The 10,196-nt window shown below is 32.0% G+C and overlaps 1 pseudogene; it reads right to left on the reverse strand.

Annotated features, from left to right (window-relative positions):
* Positions 1–3,857: 3,857 nt before the first annotated feature.
* On the reverse strand, positions 3,858–4,700 carry LOC105710478 (nucleophosmin-like; annotated as a pseudogene).
* Positions 4,701–10,196: the final 5,496 nt, after the last annotated feature.

Below are 10,196 nucleotides of genomic sequence, written 5' to 3' on the forward strand. Positions count from 1 at the left end.
GGGCCCCTTAAAGCCATGACTAAAAGGTTTTAGAATTAACTCGGAAGGATTCCAAAGGTGTTGCTAAGAGAGAAAAAGTGGGATTCAGAATAGTATGCGTACTTCTCATTTTTTATTAACAATGACATAAAATGAACCTTGTATATGTAGATGAGCATCCCTCTTTGTATGTTTATGTGTGTATATACATATTTACAGTTTGAAAACTGTTAAGATGGGTTAAGGGACAGGTGTAGGGAAAGTGAAAATTTGCTTGATGAGAGGAGAGTGACAGAAATGGGGAGCTGAATAAAAATATAAAGATAAAACTACAATTAAAAGGAACTCATTTTATATGATACGATCATATTTAAACATCTACAAAATTGCAGGGGCACATAAACCTGCAACCATGAAGGCTTAAAGGTAATGATATCATCATTCTCTGCCTGAGATACTATTTCTTAATACTATCATTTAAAAGAAATGAATATTAGTTATTTTTTCTCTCCCATTAATTCCTTAATTTTTTTTTCTCAGTCTAATTAGTGACAAGACAAATACAGTCATTTGTCGCTTAATGATGGGGATACATTCTGAGAAATGCATCCTTAGGTGATTTTGTCATTGTGCACACATCATAGAGTGTACTTACACAAACCTAGATGGTGTAGCTTGTCACACATCTAGGCTATATTGTACAAATCATTGCTCTTAGGCTATAAACCTGTTCCACATGTACTGCATGGAATATTGAAGCAATTATAATACTATTTGTGTTTGTATATCTAAATATGTATAAACATAGAAAATATACAATAAAAATACAATACAAAAGATAAGAAATGATACTACTTTGTAGGTCACCTACCATTAATGGAGCTTGCAGGACTAAAAGCTGCTCTAGGTGAGTCAATCAGTGAGTGGTGAGTGAATGTGAAGGCTTGGGACATTGCTATACGCTACTTCATTTTGGCTACACTAAATTTATTTTTAAAAGGTTCTTTGTCCAATAATAAATTAACCTTTGCTTACCTTATGGCTTTTTCTTTATAAACTTGGGTTTTTTAAACTTTTTTTTTTTTTCGAGACAGAGTTTCACTGTGTTGTCCAGGCTGGAGTGAAGTGTCATGATCATGGCTCACTGCAACCTCCACCTCCTGAGTTCAAGTGATCCTCCTGTCTGAGCCTCCTGAGTAGCTGGGACCACAGGCATGCAACACCATGCCTGGCTAATTTTTGCGTTATTTATTCATTTATTTATTTATTTATTTTTGAAACAGAGTCTTGCTCTGTCACCCAGGCTGGAGTGCAGTGGTGCGATCTTGGCTCACTGCAACCTCCCCTTCCAGAGTTCAAGCAATTCTTCCTTAGCCTCCCAAATAGCTAGGATATCAGGCATGTGCCAACATGCCTGGCTAATTTTTCTATATTTAGTGGAGATGGGGTTTCACCATGATGGCCAGGCTGGTTTCAAACTCCTGACTACAAGTTTTCTGCTTACCTTGGCCTCCCAATGTGCTGGATTATAGGCATGAGCCTCTGAGCCTGGGCTTTTTGTGTTTTTCAGTAGAAACTGGATTTAGGCATGTTGCCCAGGCCAGTCTTGAACTCCTGAGCTCAAGCCGTCTACCCACTTCAGCATCCCAAAAAGCTGGGATTATAGGCATGAGTGAGTCACCGTGCCTGGCCTTTTGTGGTGTTGTTGTTTGTTTGTTTTTTTTTTAACTTTTTTGGTTCTGTAATAATAATAATTCACTTAAAACACAAATACATCGTACAGCTGTACCAAAATACTTCATTTCTTTATAGTCTTATTTTATAAGCTTTTGTCTATTTCAACATTTTTATTTCTTTTAATTTTAAACATTTTTGTTAAAAACTAAGGCACAGATACACCTTAGCCTAGGACTACACTGTTTCAAGATAATCAATATCACTTTCTTCTAATTCCACATCTTGTCTCACTGGAAAGTCTTTAGGGCCAATAATATGTATGAAGCTGTCATGCCCTATGATGACAATGCCTTCTGGTCCTTTGGGAGCAAAGGACCTGCCTGAGGTTGTTTTAAGTTAACTTTGTTTTAAAAAAATAAGTACAAAAAATACACCCTAAAATAAAAATATAAAGTATGGCAAATATATAAACCAATAACATAGTCTCGTTATCATCAAGTATTACGTATTGTACATACTTGTTTGTGCTATAGTTTATAGGACTGCTATCAAAGTAGGTTTGTTTACAACAGCATAATCACAAACATGACTGATGCATTGTGTTAGGACATTACAGCTGTTACAATATCACTAGGTGATAGGAATTTTCCAGTTCCATTATAATTTTAGGGACCACCATCTTATGTGTAATCTGTTGTTGACTGAAAAATGCGGTGCAGTCCTGTATACAAAAATGTCTCTATGGACTCCCTCTGGGCAAGAATGTATATGTTTTTCTGTAGGTCACTCTCTAAAACTATAATCCAGGCTTTGTTCATTTCTCACCCACATGGTTACATGTTCAGACTTGTGTGTTAATTTTGTGACACACAGGGTCACAAAGATGACCTAAAGAAAAAAATATATATTCTTGACCTCTACTACAATCTACATACTCTAAAACCTCTTAAATATCTCATGAAATACATGGAAAAAAATCAAATTACTTGCCATGAAATGGGAGGCCTTTCATGGTTTTATTCTTGTTTAACTCCTAAATTTACCATCTGTTTATGAATTAATAAACACTTGTTGGATAAAACTGATAACACTTAAATATAGTTTTAAACAAATATTCAAATTTGCACATTAGGCCCAAAGAATGATGGATCCCAGAGGCTAGAGACGAGAGGGGGGAGCAGGAAAAAAAGAGAGGATGTTTAATGGGTACCAGGATTCAGTTAGATAGAATGAATATCTAGTGTTTGGTAGCACAATAGGGAGACTATAGTTAACAATTCATTGTATATTTTAAAACAACTAGCCAAGTCGAATTACAATGTTTCTAACACAAAGAAATGATAATACTTGAGGTGATGGATTCCCCAGTTATCCTGATTTGGTTATTGCACATTGTTTTCTTGTATCAAAATTTCACAAATACCACATAACTACATAAAACTATTATACATCCATAATAATTAAAAATAAATCTATATAATTAATAATACAAGACATATCTTGCTCATTTTGCATTTTTTGACTCTGACAAAACTTTTTAGCAAGTTAAAACAACATCTAGTTGAAATAAATAATTCTGCCATCACACTTTCTTTCCTTTATAGCTTACTGCCAATTTGCTTTTGGCTCCATTTCTCATCTGTGACAAAATTTTCATTTTCAAAAAATTTATTGTTTCTTTGAATTGTTTGACATGTTGATTAAATTTTAAAGTAAAGGCATTGAGGTTTTTTAATATTGAGTTTTATTTCACATGTATATTTTTGTCTCCCCAGCATTTCCATGTCTGACCACTGCTACTACTATGTCCTATCATAACACTCCATACATACGTACTTAAAACCAAGCAATGGGTGGAATTCCAGCTTTAAAAATAAACAGGCAGGAGGCTGAGGCAGGAGAATCGCCTGAACCCAGGAGGCGGAGATTGCGGTGAGCCGAGATCGCGCCATTGCGCTCCAGCCTGGGTATCAAGAGCGAAACTCCGTCTCAAAAATAAATAAATAAATAAATAAATAAATAAATAAATAAATAAACAGGCATTTTGGACAACACATTCTTGGCAATTGAACCTAAACAACATTTATGAAACATTGTAGGGAAAGTTCTCACTCTGCATTATAAAAAGGACAGCCAGATATCAACCGTTACAGAAATGAAATAAGAAGGTAAATTTTTAACAAATTGTTTAAACTATTTTCTTAAAGAGACTTCCTCCACTGCCAGAGATCTTGAATAGCCTCCTGGTTAGTCATCTGGAAGAAATCTTTCACATAATTGTTGAACTTGGCTTTCACTTTGGGAAGAGAACTACCTTTTTCTATACTCGCTTGCAAACAAGGTCCTTTTGGTGTTTTGCGAGTTTTTTCCTGTTTTTTGAAGGATTCTTGTCCTTTTGATATTGATGTTGATGATGGTTTTGAGTCTTTTCCATTCTAATTGGACTTTTGTGCATTTTTGACTAGAGTATCTTGTATATATTTCTTCACTGGTGCTTTTTCTTCAGTTTCCTCATCAACAAAGTCATCATCATTTTCATCATCTTCATCATCATCAGTAGCAGCAGCAGGAAGTTTTACTTTTTTTCTGTGGAAATGTGCTACCACCTCCAGGGGCAGACTCCTTTCCAGATATACTTAAGAGTTTCACATCCTCCTCCTCTTCGTCTTCTGACTCTCCATCTTCCACCACAACTACTAAGTACTGTCCACTAATATGCACTGGCCCTGAACCACACTTCAACTGTAAGACCACTGGTGGTGTTATGTCAAAGCTCCCAAGGGAAATTTTTGGCTGTATAGACATTTTCAAAGTTGCCAGTGTTACTTTAATTGGACTGCCTTCATAATTCATTGTCTCTGCTTCAACAATGTGCAATTCATCCTTTGCACCAGCCCCTAAACTGACTGTTCTTAAAGAAAACTGGTGCTCATTTTTATCATTATCCACCTTAAAGTGATAATCTTTGTCAGCCTTTAGTTCACAACCAAAAACATAGTTCTGGAGCCTCAGGGTCTCATGTTTATGTCCATCGACTCTTCCATTGGATGATGTCATGCACTTAGGTGGGAAAGAAGGTGGATGGAGATAAATGACAAGTGCTCAAGAGAACAGCCACGCAGGACGGAATCACACCAGGGACTTTGAGTTTTTAATATTACATATTTTATCTTATATGAGCTCATAAAAATTTATTTTTTAATTGTTTTAAATCTCTGAATTAGTTCTAAGAAATGTGTGAACAATTTTGTACTTTTTCATCAAAGCAGAAGAATTTCAATTGTTTGAATACATGCGTTCAGCTCTAATTACTCATTAGAGAAAATAAGTTAAAAAGTGTGGTTTTAATATTTATGTTAAAGAATAAAATCAAAACTTTCTCTAATATATGGATTAACTGCTTAGTATAATTAACTAGTAATGAATGTAAAATTACTCTCTAGCATATCTCTAGAGTGTTACTCTAGAGATATGCTAGAGAGTATCTAGCATATCTCTAGAGTATATAAAATTTTATAAAATAAAATTACTCTCTAGCATATCTCTATGGTGTTACTCTAAATTTAAATTTATAATTATATATATGCATATATAAAATGAAAGAATTGCATGTAAATCACTTACAAAAAAAGAAGACTTTATGAAATGAGGTTAAAAAAAAATCCAAAGATAAATCAAGCTACTCCCCTTGGAAAGCTGACATCTTTCACAGGATTTTATTAAATGTTGACCCATTTAAGTCATACAAAATAATGGACTCACATTAAATGAAGCACGAATAAAGAAATATCTAAACAACAATTTTATCAAGGGGATATGTCAAATTACCTAGAAATTATACTACCCTTTTGCAAGCACTATTCTAAATAATTTGAGAACAGAGATGACATTTAAAAGTAAAGAAGAAAATGGGAAGAGAAGATTGTAGGAGGAAAGATGTATTTCCTTTGCTGATATTTAACACTATCATTTTTCTTAATTATTCTTGACATTTCACACATTTCACCCATTATTCCCTGAGCTCCCCTAGAGCACAGTTTTTATTTATTTTTTTTAATGTAGGGCTAGTTACTTTTCAGGACAAATTGTGCATTGCTGTTCTTTAATAAATTCAACCTTTTATTCTTGATCCTATTCCTCATATATAAGCAGATAGCACCACCTGTCTTATAAGCAGGTGCCTTTATAGCATGGATTTCTGTAAATATGTTGCTAAAAGTAGAATTAATTTCTTAGATTAAATGAAGCAGGGAAACATTTGAATATTTAGTGTTTAGAATAAGTAAACTATTGAAAATTAAATTTATATACTCTTTAGCTATTTACAGTATATATTTTGAATTTTAAAGAACATCAAATGCTATGCAAATTCTTAATTAACATTGATAGAATAAATATCTTTCATATCTTGAACCTACAAACTCAAGAGTCTAGTTATATTCTGTTGTTATTATTTAAGCAAAATAGCCACATTTATTGCTTTGCTTCTTTTAGTGTTTGTCCTTTAGCCACATACATCCATACCAGTAATTTAAAGCATGTTTATTACTTTAAAATTTGTTGTGCTACCTTAGATTTTGTGTTTGCCTATAAAATATGCAAAATCATACTTACATCGTATTCTAAGTGATAGCTTTATCTTACTCTCCTTTATATAATTTGTATTTCAAGAAGTATAAATGGTTTAATTAAAGTTAGTCTCCTTTAATATTGATAATCTTAACTGTATTATATGAAATTTACTGAAGAAAAGCTAAAACCAAGTCATTGGCCATTTTTACCTATTAGAGATCCCAGAAAATCATGCTTTCTAAAACTTGGTAGGATTTTGTCAAAATAAACCAAAGCTGTAGATTAATGCATTGTCTAGCTGAACTGGATTAAAGAGAAATACAAATATTTTTATTGGTACATCTTCAATATTCACAAGGAGAAAAAGCGTAATAGAAAGTAAAAAGAAAAATTAAAATAAACTACTGTTTATTATGTACTTAATATTATATACTAATACTATTGATGAATAAATATTTCTATAAAGTATCAGAAATTAAGATTCCAACAGAAGAATCACTTTGAGTAATACATATCTATGTGTATATCAAGCACAAATTTTTTTTAAAAAACTAAAGATATTAAAGAAAAGTATTCCTTAATTTGTACCCAAATATTTTTGAGAAAAAATAGAAAATTCTACTTTTTTCTTAAATGATTATCTTTAAACTTTTAATAAGTTAACTTCTTAGGCATAGAAAACTTTTTAGTAGTATACACTGCGTTGAGTCTTACAAGCGTATGCAACAAAACTAGTGGATTTTAAGATTCCACTTTTGATGTTTGAATGCCATGCTTAGTAGTGTAAAGACACTCTAGACATCTGCTGTTGTTTTCTCTAAAGCATAGGGACAATGGACAAAACAAAAGTAATGATTCTGTGAGAATTTAATTTTATTACCATTATTGTGCATAAAGGCATATTTCAAACTAATGTATCACAAGCAAGTTTTTACACTTCTATCCATTATGTCATTGGTAATTTCACTGAAATTTGTAACATTTGCAAAACTTATTAATTTGAAAAAATGTTCATGTACTTACAGTTGCATTAAATTGTAAATTAAATAACACTTCAACATTTCAATTATAATATCATTCAAATTAAAGTTGTAAAGAAAGCAAATGCCATTTATAATTGCCATGTATATTCATATGTGAATAGAAACACATAAGCACAAATACTCAAAAAGAATAACATACTAAAATAATTTCATACCATACTGCAGTTTTAAGTTGTATGTTTAGTGAACTTTTGAATCAATATACAAAAATCACAATAATCCTTTACACCAACAACAGTCAAGCCGAGAACCAAATCAGGAATCAAATCCCATTCACAATAGCCACAAAAATAATAAAATACTAAGGAATACAGCTAATCAGGAAGGTGAAAGATCTCTACAATGAGAATAACAAAAAACTGCCTAAATAAATCAGAGATGACACAAAAAAATGAAGAAACTTTCCATGCTCATTAATATGAAGAATCAATATAAATAAAATGGCCATAGTGCTCAAAGCATATTAGGGATTCATTGCTATTCCTATTAAACTACTGATAACATTCACAAAACTAAAAAGAAAAAATAATTTTAAAATTCACATGGAACCAGAAAAAGAGCCCAAATAGGCAAGGCAATCCTAAGCAAAAAGAATAAAGCTGGAAGCATCATGTCACCCAACTTCAAACTCTACTACAAGGCTACAGTAACCAAAACAGCATGGTACTGGTACAGAAACAGACACATAGACCAATAAAATGGAATAAGAGTCCAGAAATAATGCTGCACACTAACAATCATTAGATCCTTGACAAAGCTGACAAAAACAATAGCCCAGTTATCCCAGCACCATTCAGTAAATGTGATGTGATTAGTGCTCAACATCACTAACCATCAGAGAAATGCGAATCAAAACCAAAATGAAATATTACCTCACAGCTGTTAGAATGGCTCTTATCAGAAAGAAAAAAGTGTTGGAGTCTTAGTCAGATAAGTCTTTCTGATAAGTCTTTCTTATCAGAAAGAAAAAAGATTGGAGAAAAAACAACCCTTGTCACTGTAGATGAGAATATATAACCATTATGAAAAACAGGATTAAAGTTCTTCAAAAATTAAGAATAGAAGTACCCTATGCTCTAGCAATTCCACTTCTAGCTATATAGCCAAAAAGGGAAAAAAATCACTATCATGCAGAGATATTTGCACTCTCATGTTCCTTGCAACATTATTCACAATAGCTAAAATATAGAAGCAAGCTATGTGTTGTACAACTTATGAATGGATAAAGAACACAATGTATTATTATTCAGCCTTAAAAACAGAAATACTCCCATTTGCCAACAACATGAATGAACCCATAGAACATTATGTTAAGTGAAATAAGCTAGACAGAAAGAGATATAGCATGATCTCCCTTACACATAAAATCTACAAAAGTGTTAAATGCATAAGTAATAGAGAGTAGAATTTGGGTTGTTAGGATATTGGTCAAAGGGTCAAAGAAACTTTGAAGTATAAAATGAGTAAGTTCTGGAGGCCTAGCATACAGTGTGATTACTACAGTTAATACTGTATGGTATACTTAAAATATGCTAAGAGAGTAAATCTCAAGTGTTCTTATCCCCCACTCCCCAAAAACACATATACATACAAAATAGTAATTATTGAATCGATGATATGTTAATCAACTTCATTGTGGTAATCATTTTGCAATGTATATGTATATCAAAACATCATGTTATACATCATAAATATATAAAATTTTTATTTCTCAATCATACCTCAGTAATACCAGGAAAAAAGAATAAAGCAATGGGGAATAAAAAGAGATAGCTGATACGTTTTTCCATTAAAAAAAAAAATCCAACAGTCAATAAATTTCCTAAGCAAAAAATAAAATGTTCATACTGTGGTATATCTGTTGGCTTTTTGTTGGCCTTTGAAGTGTTTATTCAGGTCTTTTGCTATTTTTAAATGAGAATTTTTTTTTTTTTTTTTTTTTTTTTTTTTTTGCTATTCAGTTGTATGAGTCCCTTGTACATTTGTTATGTTAACTCTTATCAGATATATAGTTTGAAAATAATTTTTCCCATTCTGAAGGTTGCCTTTTCATTTTATTAACTGTTTTATGAACAGAAGCTTTTGAGTTTGATATAATCCCATTGTTTAATTTTGCTTTTGTTCCCTGCACTACTGGTGTCATACAAAAAAATCAGTATCAAGACCAATATCAGGGAGCATTTTCCATATGTCTTCTAGGGCTTTTATGATTTCAAGCATTTAATTGATCTCCAATTTTATTCTTTTGCATGTGGCTATCCAGTTATCCAAACACTATGTCTTGAAGTGACTATCCTTTACCTACTATATATTTTTAGCACCTTTGTAAATGATTAACTGACCAAATGAGTCAGTTTATTTCTAAATTCTCTATTTTGTTCCATTCATCTATGTATTTGTTTTTATGCCAGTAACATACTGTTTGATTAGCATAACTTTGAAGTATAGTTTCAAATCAGGAAATATGATCCCCTCAGCTTTATTCTATTAGTCTAAAGATTAATTTGCCTATTGAGATTTTTTGTGGTTCTAAATGAATTTTAGGATTATTTTATTCTGTTTTGTGAAAAATGCCATGGGAATTCTCATAGAGATTGCATTTAATCTGTAGATTTCTATGGGTAGTATGTCTTATAGCTGTTAGTGTACAGATCTTTCATTTCCTTGGTTAAATATATTTCTAAATATTGTATTGCATTGTATGCTATTTGCAATGGGATTGTTTTCCTAATTTATCTCTCAGAGATATCACTATTACTGTATAGAAATATAACTGATTTTTGTATTCTGCAACTTTATTGAATTCATTTTTTCTGTGGAGTCTTTAGAGGATTCTATATATAAGATCAAATCATCTGGAAATGGATATAACTTTACCTTTGCCTTTCTCTTTTTGATGTATGCTACTTCTTGTCAAATGCTTTT

Source organism: Aotus nancymaae, unplaced genomic scaffold (genome assembly GCF_030222135.1).
Source record: "Aotus nancymaae isolate 86718 unplaced genomic scaffold, 86718_ANA_hifiasm-v0.15.2.pri h1tg000088l, whole genome shotgun sequence".
Lineage (NCBI taxonomy): Eukaryota > Metazoa > Chordata > Mammalia > Primates > Aotidae > Aotus > Aotus nancymaae.